This window comes from Macrobrachium nipponense, chromosome 39 (assembly GCF_015104395.2).
Source record: "Macrobrachium nipponense isolate FS-2020 chromosome 39, ASM1510439v2, whole genome shotgun sequence".
NCBI lineage: Eukaryota > Metazoa > Arthropoda > Malacostraca > Decapoda > Palaemonidae > Macrobrachium > Macrobrachium nipponense.
Window position 1 is genome coordinate 2482757 of NC_061099.1, and position 13060 is coordinate 2495816.

A 13060-nucleotide genomic window follows, 5' to 3' on the forward strand; every position below is an offset into this window, starting at 1 on the left:
CCTATGAGAGGTTAATGAATAGAAAAGAGGTTTGTGCTGGTGATATTAATAACCTAGAGGGTACTGGCAAGTTGGATACGGCAGCTGTTAGTAGTAGCGGACACGTCTCCTTAATATCCAAAAACCACTATGCCGGCTATATCGCTCACGGGACCTCCTCCTCCTCCTCTCCTCCCCCTCCTATAGAAAATGTAGGTGCGTGACTGGAGGGGAGGAGGTGGTAAACGCCCCCATTACATTGAAAACAATTAAAGGGGACATGGACTCGCAAAAAGAGCAATCCCGATTTAACAGGTATTATTCCAATATTTTTTAAAGAACCCCAAAGTCATACGTTACGGCTTTTGTTAAGCACTTACAAGATTCTAACACGGTGAATGGAATGAAGAAGGAGATTTAACTCATCCGCTCGCAGGTTATAATATTTTAGTATAGCTCGAGAATTTCAAGGGATAAAAAAACCCACATTGATAATATTTCGAATTATCGCTACTTCATTGAAATGGCGGGGGTTAAAGATTGGATGTTAAGGAATATAGCCATTAAAAAGCAAATCGAAACGTGGCGAAATATGGGGAAAAAGGGAGGAGGAGGAGGAAGAGGAGGAGGAGGAGGGGGTGGGAAGGTGAGGGCGGACATGCGAAAAACAAGATGGCGAGTGTGTGGGTGGCTTATTAACATTTTAGGAACAATGATATTGGAGCTGTTTAGTCACGTGATACTGATTTTGATAAAAATGAGTCATGTGTGGATGACTTGAAGGATTGTCACATCAAGACGTGAACTCTCGCCATGGCTTCATCAACCTCTTCGTACAGTTAGTGAAAAACTTGTTAGCTAAATTTAAAAGCTTTGAGGTGTTAGATGAAACGTCGTCGTCTTCGATACACGGTCGGGAAAGTGCTGGAGAAGATGTTTGTGGTATAATACTAAGGGCTGTGATGTGAAGGAACAGGTTAGAATATATAGAGCCGTAGTATGTTTCGTTGAAGTATGTTTTTGAAAAAGCGAATGCGCATATTATCGCGTTCGTGTTTGTACAGTTTTTTTTCTAATGTATGTATTTGTATGGAATATTAATTCATTCCCCTGTATTTAGGATTGGTTATAATATAAAATAACAATTCCGTCTGTAATTTGATTTTTCAACCTCTTTCAAACTCGGTATATAAATAAACAAAATTGAAATGTGTACCTTTGTCCTTGTGTTCGCCACCTAGATTATGACTCAAATTCTATGAAAATAAAATTTCATGTTGGCGTGAAGTCAGCTGGGCAAATATGGCGATAAGGTCTCGTTTCTTCATATGTGTGTGTGTGCGTGATTCATCATCAGATAAACATTGACTCTGATATGTTATTGGGGGAGATATCACATGTGGATGAAGTCAGTCGCCAAATATCCTTTTATCATGATACTCTGAATATCTAAGCAGCTGTGTATATATATATAAACAAAACAAATGTAACGGCTGAGAGATGAGAGGGAGAGGGAGGGAGGGAGAGAGAGTATATTCGCAATGTGCATATATAAATTTAGAGATTTTATAGGAGGAGGATGAGGTAAACGTCCCGGTTACTTTGAAAACAATTAAAGGGGACATGAGTCGCAAAAAACAGTGAACTGAGTCTATTTGGGGTCGGGTGGGTCAAGTTTTATTCCCGTAGAGTTACGTGACATCACAGGGGTAGAAAAGTGGAGTCAATTTGGGGTGGGGTTGAAATGTTGGTTTATTATTCCCGGAGAGTTATGTGACGTCACAGGGGGTAGGAAAGGTGGAGTCAATTTGGGGTCAGGGGTTGAAAGAATGGTTTTATTCCCAGAGATTATGTGACGTCACAGGGGTAGAATAGTGGAGTCAATTTGATGTGAGGGGTTGAAATGTTGGTTTTTATTCCCGGAGAGTTACGTGACGTCACAGTAGGAAAGGTGGAGTCAATTTGGGGTCGGGGTTGAAAGAATGTTCATTCCCGGAGAGAGGTTACGTTGACGTCACAGTGGTAGAACTAGTGGAGTCAATTTGGGGTGAGGTTTGTTGAAATGTTGGATTTTATTCCCGTAGAGTTACGTGACGTCACAGGGGGTAGGCAAAGGTGGAGTCAATTTGGGGTCGGGGGTTGAAAGAATGGTTTTATTCCCAGAGAGTTACGTGACGTCACAGTGGTAGAATAGTGGAGTCAATTTGGGGTGAGGGGTGGAAATGTTGGTTTTTATTCCCGGAGAGTTACGTGACGTCACAGGGGGTAGGAAAGGTGGAGTCAATTTGGGTGGGGTCGGGGGTTGAAAGAATGGTTTTATTCCCAGAGAGTTACGTGACGTCACAAGTGGTAGAATAGTGGAGTCAATTTGGGGTGAGGGGTTGAAATGTTGGTTTTTATTCCCGGAGAGTTTACGTGACGTCACAGGGGGTAGGAAAGGTGGAGTCAATTTGGGGTGATGGGCTTGAAATGTGACGTACAGGGGTATGTCAGGGGTTGAAAGAATGGTTTTATTGGTTCCTTTAGAGTTACGTGACGTCACAGGGGGTAGGAAAGGTGGAGTCGATTGGGTTAGGGGAGGCCACGCCCCCCTATATGAGCTCATGTACGTACATGAGCTTGTTAGACAAATGGAGTCATTATGTTGGGGTCAGGGGTGGCCACGCCCCAGATAGTGGAGGGTTGAAAGGTGGTTTTTATTCCCTTATAGTTATGTGACGTCACAGGGGTAGAAAGTGGAGTCGATTTGGGGTTAGGGGAGGCCACGCCCCCCTAATATGAGCCCATGTACGTACATGAGCTTGTAAGACAAATGGAGTCAATTTGGGGTCAGGGGTGGCACCACGCCCCCAGAATAGTGGAGGGTTGAAAGGATGTATTCCCTTATAGTTATGTGACGTCACAGGGGTAGAAAAGTGGAGTCGATTTGGGGTTAGGGGAGGCCACGCCCCCCTAATATGAGCTCATGTACGTACATGAGCTTGTAAGACAAATGGAGTCAATTATGAGCTCATGTACGTACATGAACTTATCATACATATGGAGTCAATTATGAGCTCATGTACGTACATGAGCTTATAATACAAATGGAGTCAATTTGGGGTCAGGGTGGCCACGCCCCCAGAATAGTGGAGTCTATATGGGGTCAGGGTGGCACCCCCCCAGACAAGGAGTCTATATGGGGTCGGGGTGGCCACGCCCCTTTTGGGGGTTTTGGGGGTTGCCCCACGACCTTTTTAGGCCTCACGTACGTACATGAGCCAATCAGGAGGGGGAGGGGGTAGCCACTTTTTGCCCTTGGGGGGTGGGGGGTGGGGGGCGGGGGGCGGGGCTAGAAAAGTGGAGTCATATGGGGTCTTTTCCTCTACTATAGTTAGTTATTTTATTGACAAAAAATATACAATTATTAGTACAAATTTGTCCACAAAGAGACATAATACAAAATAAACAAAGTGGACAGTAATCTCTTATGTTCTTGCAAGTACATGGCCTACAGTGAAAAAATACATCAAGAAAAATACAACTTCAAGCGCAAATAACATGTGTAAGGCGAAAACTATCTTTTCATCTTTTAAAAATGTCAAGTATGAAGCTTCAAGCGTGAATGGAAAACGCCAAAGCTCAAGAGAATTGATTCTCGTGTTCAGAATTAACAAAATATTTGCCTAGGAATGACAGCTATTATGGGTCACCACAATGAGTGGCCTAGTTCTCACTAGCAAAGCCCCAAGAAGTTGGCCGTCTTGAAGAGAGGTCAAACGAAATGAGTTTCTCATGCCAAGTAAAAGGACTCTTATAACAGTGAAACACCGAATTCAACTTGTTTGAAGAGATGATTAATGTAGAAGATGAAACTCCAAGCTGGAATAGATTAGTCCCCCCTACGAAAGAAACTGTGGTGAAATTAGGCCATTTTCCTCGGCGATGAGAGTCATTTGGTCCAAGGGAGACTTCATCTGCATATTTGCGGGCGCCATTTCTTTGCAACGACCGCTCGCCATTTTGTGTGAGTACTTTTTGTCGAGCAATATTTTTTAAGGAATCTTTTTAGAAAATTGTTACAAATGAGACTTTTTTGTTTCCCCTCTGGGATAATATATTGTTCATTACGCTAATTTGTTATAAACTGAATTGACTAGGAAAGACAACTTTTTTATGCAAATGGAGTTAAAGAAATAGCTGATTGCATTACACCTAACACCTAAAATCAGTATACTCTGCAAAGTTGCAACGGATGCTTAAAAGTATTCCTTCAAAAAACAAAAGGAGTAACTGCGCAAAAATTGTTTCCCTAGGAGATAAAAATTATTATTGTTCCGACTGCAGATAATCCAGTGTAATTGAAGAGTAAGTCAGTACTGCGTGTTGCTCTTAATTACATTCTAGATGACAAGACAGTCCAGCAAAATCCAAAGATTTAATCAAAGATCCAGTTTGCTTCTGGAATACAAAAATTACCCCATCCTTCCCTGTTAGAGCTAATAGATTATTTAATGACAATGACCTTTATAATATTAAATTTTACAATCTTAAAAAAATAATGCCTCCATGGTTTATAAGTACTTCCCTGATATGTAACAAACTATATACAATACCAATTAATAAATCGAATAATCCCCTCGCTATGCAACAATATGCTCTGGAACATATCAAGATACACAATAATAATTATATATATACTGATGGTTCCAAAGATGATATGGGATTTGGATCCGCTGTTTACGGAAACAATATAAAGATCCGAGCCTCCTAACAAAGCAAAGCATCAGTGTTCACTAATGAATTACTAGCAATAAAAACCGCATTAACAACTATATCTGAAAACCAGTTTAATGAAGTAACCACCTTTAGCGATTCACTAAGTTCAATAAATGCAAATAGCTCTTATACAACAAAAAACAAAATCATAAATGAAATTAGACATTCATTACATGAAATGGAAAGGCAAAAGATATCTGTTACTCTATGTTGGATACCATCTCACATAGGATTAGAAGGCAATGCAAAAGCAGACACCTATGCAAAAGAGGCTAGAACACTTCCAATCAGAATTATTACCACTGGAAGATTATATTAGACAGTAAATCGGTGATCAAGAAAAAATGGCAAAATAACTGGGGGGAAAACCATCCTAACAATAAATTAAGAGAAATAAAAGAAACTGAAGACCCGTGGCCATCATCCTATCAGAAATGCCGCAAGAATTCAGTAATATTGACACAGCTAAGAATTGGTCACACTAAACTGACACATGGTTACCTAATGAGTATAACCCCCATGCCCCTATACCTATGTGCGAAATATGAAATGTACAAATAACAGTAAAACATATTTTTAAAATCTGCCCAAAATATAGAATCCAAAGAGACATATTATTTAGAAGATATTCTTTTAAAGAAATATTGTCAGAAAGTGATAAATTTTCACTTTTTAATATTTGAAAATTCCTTAAATTTAATCATTCATACGATAAAATATAATATATAGTAATTTATAATATATTCCATACAGTAAATATTTATTTTTTAGATCATTTATATTCCAGATGGTAAATATTTATTTTTCAGATAATGATTTACGGAGATTTTAAATAGCATGTATAATTAATCCTTCGGGCCAGCCCTAGGAGAGTTAATATTAACTCAGTGGTCTGGTTACAACTAAAGTGAAAAAAAAAAAAAGCGGTTATGGTGATTCTCTGTTGGAAGAGATCTTTTGGACGATGGCTATTCAGGACAGGAATTTTGTCAGAAAAGTAGATATCTCAAAGACCTTAGCATATCCAGATACGAGAGTAGTCTAACAATGGCCGAACACAATTGAATGTAGCCGCATTCGACATCAATATCTTATCCGCGGAAACATTTTACGAAGCGCGCTCAAGTGCTGCAGAAAAGTAATTGACTTCAGCGGAAAATGAAACCAAGTATTGTGTATTGTCTAGTATTCATAATCATTGAGCACGGGGTAACCTTTATACACAAGCCATAGAGTTCTTCTTCACTTTAATGCAGGGGTTCTCAAGCTTTTTTTAGTGATGGCACCCTAACCACTGTATATTATATATAATATATATATATATATATATATATATATTATATATATATATATATATATATATATATATATATATATTATATGAGTAGACACACACATAATAATTATATGAAGATTTCTCCAAAATTTTATTTATTTATTTTTTACAAACGATCATCGAGCGCCTCAGCGGCGTGGTTGGTATGGTATTAGCGTCCCACCTCGGTGGTCGCGGGTTCGATTCTCGGCCATGCCATTGAGTAGTGAGGGATGTGTATTTCTGGTGATAAAAGTTCACTCTCGACGTGGTTCGGAAGTCACGTAGAGCCGTTGGTCCCGTTGCTGAATAACCACTGGTTAAACGCACCATACAAACAAACAAATGTTCATCGAGATGATCTATCCCAGACGGAATTAATGACAAACTTGCGGTATCCCTATATATAACACTGTCTAAGGCACCCAGTTTGAGAATCACAGATCTTAATGAACTGGGCTTACACCACTTGCTTATCTTTTCGAGTTGTCTGTATTCCATGTTACGTAAGCAAATAACTGTAACGAGAGTTCTGGATGGTCGAAGAATGGAAAGAGTTGATTCGAGTTAATATTTCAGGAATAAATTGGACAAATGGTAGGGAAATGAGAGGAGGGTATATGTAACTCATTTGGAAGCCAAAAGTGGAATCTATGAAGAGAATGTTGAGCCGATTCTCCTTTATGTAAATGAAGTGTGGATGTTAGATATGAATGGAAGATGAAAGTTTGTCGATGTTCAGATGGATTTTTTTCTTCTTTTTTTTTTGCGTAGTAAACATGGAAGGGATGGAAATGTGGAGATAAAAATTAGTGGTAGAAATGTTACTATAGGTAATAAGGTTATTAGACGATTTTAAAATAGTTTGGCCAAGAGGAGAAAAATTGAGGATGGTAAGCTGATGCATTTGTGTCTACGTAAACACTCTAATCAAGATTTTTTTTCTTTCAGATTTACTGTGCACCGATGGAAAGGATATTAAATTCGTGACTAAGCGAAACAAAAAATGCTCCGATCAAAGATGACGTATCTACGTAGAAATGGAAACTAAAATAGGAAACTATGGAATGGACATAATATAATATTATATCGTTGATAAGACTGTCAGGATACGCCCGGACATTCTCTCTTTCAAATATGATAATCGGTGCAACAAACGACAACTGGAGAGGCCTTGTACGAAAGCACCTTCACAGGAAAACAGTCTATTGTGTCATCAGCCTAGGTCTCATTTTATTCGGTTACGCAAGCGTTGTCTCGAGGACAGAATTAGTCACGTACGATGTCCTCCGCCTTCAGGAGAGGATTAATGACACGTACGGCGTCCCGTTGAAGGAAGAGATTGCAGGGCCAAGAGATAACCTTTTCAACGAAGTCCACCTCGAAATAGGCAATAGTACCGCTCCAAGTCTCCTGCCTATTAGGGCTAATATCCGCTATTCTTCCTACAGAGATGTGGTTGCTAATCTCAGCAGTGACTGGGTAAGTTGTTTCTCACTGTCTTTGCTGTATTTTCCTGTGTGTGTTTGTGTGGCGGGTGGATGCAATGTAGCCTGTGTTAATTTTTTAGTCTTACAAGACAAACTTTGCTCGGCCATTGAAATAGAGAACATGGAAGAGAAAAGATATTTGGACACTGTCGCTCCTATAATAGATTCACATCACCCGTGCAAATGATGCCTAGGCCAGTCCCTTACGACGCTCATGATTGGCTGTTGATAAGCCACTCACAGGGCTGGAAACTCTCAGTCTCTCTCGAGAGTTCACATAGGCAGGATTTATCTCCCACCTCTCCCAAGGGATACTTTTGAAAGACGTATCCCTCAGGAGAAGTGGAACATAGATCCTACCCATGTGAACTCTCGAGAGAGACTGAGAGTTTCCAGCTGTGTGATTGGCTTATCACCAGCCAGTCAGGAGCGTCGTAAGGGATTGGCCTAGACATTAAATGCACGGTTGATGTGAATCTACTATAGTAATGTTCAAGTCTGTGTGAGAGAGAGAGAGAGAGAGAGAGAGAGAGAGAGAGAGAGAGAGAGAGAGAGAGAGAGAGAGATACCCGTCCAAGGAGGTTGTACCAGTTTCCTGGCCTGTCATTTGTCTTCTGCTGTCAGCTATAGGAATCAGTTCCATCGCCATACTACTTCCAAGTTTTATGGCCCCAAAAGTCTTTTCCATTTTATGGTTTAAACGTCTTTCAATTGCAAACGTCAATTGCAAGGACCCGTTTTCAATTGACGCCTGTTTCTCGAAATGCTTCGTTACGACGGAAGACTTATTTGGAAGCGTACGTTCCAGTCATCTGCTCCTCTCAATCTTGGATCTTTGAGACGCCCATAGGGCAGCCATTATCATCTTGTCGGCAGGTCGGAACCAGTAGTAAATTACTTACGGAAATTATGTGACGGCGCGGGTGGCTTCGGCGTCTACCCCTTTCAAGTATTCCGACGGGTGGATTCCTGAGGTCGGGTTGGCTGCTTAGTATTCCTATGAATTCCGTCTGTCGAGGTTATTTGTTAAGGTGGGAATGGTAACGTGTGGTGGCCACGGTGGTAGAGTCATTATGTAGCTTAACGAGTTGAAAGTGGGATTATACCCAGCTGATTTTTCATTTATAATGTTTATTTATCATCAGAGATAAGGTTAGATATTAAGGGATAATTATTGAACATATGATAAACAATATAAGGCATAACATACAATAGAACCTGACAGAATTATTATTCACACTATTTATAAATTAGATATTAAGGATATTTATTAAATGTATATAAAAATAACCAAGAAAATAATCATTCTTTAAGAACGACCCCAAACCGAGACTACGACCACCAATTAAGATACAGGGAATATGACTGCTTTTCCTTATGACTAAAATAAATTTATAAAAATCGTCAAAGACTGCGACACTGAAAGTATTTTCTTCATCTATTCTATTACGAAATAACGAAAGGGGTTTGGGAAGGGGAGGTGTCCAAGGTACTACCGTCTCCTACATTTTGTGTCTAGGTGGGATCGATGAGGTCATTCAGCGCTGGAAAGGAAACAAGACTAAAAAGAATTGAAAGGCGTAACAGGAGGAAAACTTCGCAATTGCCATATGAAACTATGATTAGGATAAGGTGGAAAGCAAGATGGAAGAAAGAGAATATGAACGGAGGTATAGTAAAAGGAATGAAAGGGGGTTTGCAGCTAGGAGTCGAGGGGTACGCCGCAAAAGACCTTGAGTAATGCCTACAGTGCGCCGCGCGAGGTGTATCTCGGTGTCTTCTGCACTAATTCACGAGAAGTGGTTCCTATGTTGACAATAGAGGGAAAATATTCTAGATCTGCATCGCATTCACCTAAAAGACAGCAGGTCGTCGTCTTAGTTTTTATAATTGGTCGCAGGCAGACTAGTCTTTGAATATATAAAAATAATAAATAAAAAAATGAATTTGCTCTGCAAGCAAGCAGGAAGGGAAGATTGCACGATCTCATCGAGTATGAGACAGGTGTAAGGACCGAAACTAGAGAGAATTTAGGTATGGAATGAAGAGAAAGAAAGAGAGAGAGAGATTTATAAAAATAGTTATCTCTGTGTTCTGGATATAACAATGCGTTCCTATACCCTCAAACCAAACCCAAGCATAAGATACAAATGACCAAATAATACACGTTACCTAACCTCTTATTCACACCTTTCTCCCATCGAAGGTTGAAATACGTTTAAGTGAAGATCAGTTACAGGGAACTAACTGTATGTAGAGAGAAACTGTTTCCGTATTTTCTGCTAAACTGTAGGTCACTATTTTTCCCTCTTGATTTTTGTTTACTCGGGTAATTAGACCGGGCTATAAAATCTGTACCCAAACAGGATAAGCAAGTTCCTTACGAAAACTCGTCCAAGAACACATAATACAAGCACGGACTCATGTTTTTGTTACAATTCCTCGCAAAACTTCAAGTTTTTCACGGCTCTCTCTCTCATTCTCCCTCTTACTAAGCAATTCTAACGCACTGTTATAATACAGTGCTCTCTCTCCCTCTTACAAAAGCAATTCTAACGCACTGGTATACAGTACTCTCTCTCTCTCTCTCTCTCTCTCTCCTACGAAAGCAATTTTAACACATATAGGATCCTCGCTTTCCCCTAATAATGGTACAGTGTCTCTCTCTCTCTCTCTCTCTTTTACAAAAGCAATTTTAACGCACTGTTATACAATACACTTTCTCTCTCTTACAAACGCAATTTTAACACCTACAACACACTCGCTATCCCTTAATAAAGGTACAATACACACTCTCTCTCTCTCTCTCTCTCTTGCAAAAGCAATTCCTAACACTTATACAAAACCCTCGCTTTCCCCTAATAAAGTCTCACACACACACAAGTAAATCTAACGTACTGGTATACAATACTCTCTCTATCTCTCTCTCTCTCTCTCTCCAATTTAGAAAGAGGTTCACGTGAGGAAAGCATGGCCAAATAATTACGAAGATTGACGTAAAAATATGAAACTAATTATTGAAAGGAATTGTATCTACTTCTTTTCGGAGTTCGACAAGTATTTTGGATTCTTTTGGTTCACTCCCCATTTTTTCATTTCCGTAGGTTAATTCTTTCCCTCTACGGCCTGGCTTTGGTACTCTCTCCCTAGCCATGTTTTCCTTGGCCATCACAAGCCGCATCCTTGCACAAGGAGGTCAATCGCTTCTTTCGAGAGTGAGACATTCCTTTGTAGCCCCCAGTCGCCCGCCCCCCTTTTTTTTTTGCTGTTTTTTGGCCTGGTCTATTCATTCATTTGCCTCTGGATCTAAATAGTTAGGGAATGTGCATACATACATACAAATATATATTTATATATGTGTGTATACGCACACCCATACACATATATAAAGCGTATCAATATATTATATATATATTATAGATATATAATATTATATATATATATTATATATATATATATATAAGTGTGTGTGTACTTTATCCAAGAGCAAACATCTGTTGAAAAACAAAATACAAAATATAAGTTCAATGCCTTTAACTACGAACAAAAGAAATTATATATATATATGGTAATCATAATATGTCCATTCATGCTGAATATATTAAAATGGACCAAATGCAGCCAAAATTTAAAAAATAATAATAATAAAACCACAAAAAAGTCCCGATGTTCATTTGTATGCTCAATGCTTAAAAGGACTTTCTGTCAGTCGAATTCAAAGGCATATTATACTGTCTCCAGAACCGTAAAATCCTTACAAAGGTCGTAAAAGAGGTTGTAAACTGGTTTTATTCTACTTTTTAAAAAGTAGTTTGGAGTGACGATCCTCATCTTTTTTTTTTTTTTTTTTTTTTTTTTTTTTTGTTTTTTTTTTTTTTTTTTTTTTTTTGTAAGTACATAGTGAGCGCGCACGTGGGTATAACCTTTGACGCCACCTAAGACCTGTTTGATTCCAGGGAGGGTTAATTAATATTTTTATAAATATTTCCATTAATATTTTATGAATGTTATTTTTATGAATACTTTTTACTAATATTTTATTACTATTTTTTATTGATATTTTTATTAATCTTTTCAATTAATATTTGTATGATTTTTTAAATTAATATTCGTATTAATATTTTTATAGTCTAGAGACTGGAATTGGCAACACTGCCCATATAAAGTACGAAAAGGTAAAAAAAAGTGTAGATAATAACCAAAACTTCTCTATAATTTTTAATATAAAGATAAGTTGAATTATCCTGGGACAACAGAGGTGACTGTAGAGTTCCGAATCTTAGGAGCAAGTGGTCGGTTTTGGGAACTAGAGTGCTAGATCATCAAATGGCAAAGTTTACCTAAGAGAAGCCGTTAGTAACATCGTATGCTGCGATTTCCAGTTCTCGCTTCCATAAGCAATCCTCGTTCACAAAACACATTGGGTACATACATACATAAATAAATATGAATTTTTATCACATCACCGCGATTTACATACATGCATTAAGACGTCAGTGAAGTCCTGATTTCTCTGTGCGCTGGTTCGAATCCACGCGAGGACGAAATTATTATCAACTACGAAAATTCCCCTTCGGTTAACATATGTGAAAATACATTAATTCCGAGCTAGAGCGAATTGGATGTTAAAGGACATTTGTAGCTTAATGCATAAAAAATACACACATATGATTACATATATATGTGTGTATATATATATTTTATATATATATATATATATATATATAATATATATATATATATATATAATATATATATATATATATATATATAACTTTGGAATAAAAGTTGAAAGTCTTGGTACCTCCTCCTTTCATTTTCACGTGAGGATCGCTTATATACTAGTATATATCTTTGGCTGGTCTGTGTAAAATTAGCCTTCTTGCGAAGACATAAATTTCGGTGTTATTTCATATCAGAATCGTTGCAATTTATGGCTGCGCTTAGAATAACAGAGCAGAAGAGTATAAAAGCACGGAATGACGGCCTGAAGTCAGTCGAAAAGAATTAAATTTGTACGATAAGCTGAAAACGTCTAGTCTTAAGTATAAAGTCAAGAATTGTATAAACTGTTTCCCACCAGGCAAACCTACGATAAACTGCATTGCCAGTGATACGAAGTTTACTCCTAATATTTCGACCATCGCTCAGTATAGCATATTACCGTCTTTTTTCACTGTATGGTGAAAGCGAATCACACAGAAACATATAATTGTCAACAGATGCGCGCGTTGATCTGCAACGCTCACGAAAAACACCAATTAGAGCATTGGAATAGTCTCTCTCGCTCTTAAAAACGGCTGGTTACATAACCATAGAGAAGGATATGGGGGAGACCTTTGATCCTTTGCGGCAGTGAGTCCTAAACCAACCTTCCTCCCTTTGGCTTACAGCGCTTAGGTAATAACTCTTGCTCGTGATCCTTGAGCTTGAAGTTCCTTGGGAACTCTAGGACACCTTTCCTTATCTATTTATCTATACTTCATCTATACCTTACTATACTTTGTTGGACCACAAG

General features: G+C 38.5%; 1 long non-coding RNA gene across 1 annotated transcript in view; it reads left to right on the forward strand.

Moving 5' to 3' along the window:
• The window catches only part of LOC135210485 (uncharacterized), a 44604-nt gene that overhangs the window by 17721 nt on the left and 13823 nt on the right, over positions 1 to 13060 (forward strand). Inside the window, exon 2 of the long non-coding RNA XR_010313513.1 lies at positions 7004 to 7534. This is a non-coding gene — a long non-coding RNA (uncharacterized LOC135210485). The remainder of the gene's footprint in view (positions 1 to 7003; positions 7535 to 13060) is intronic.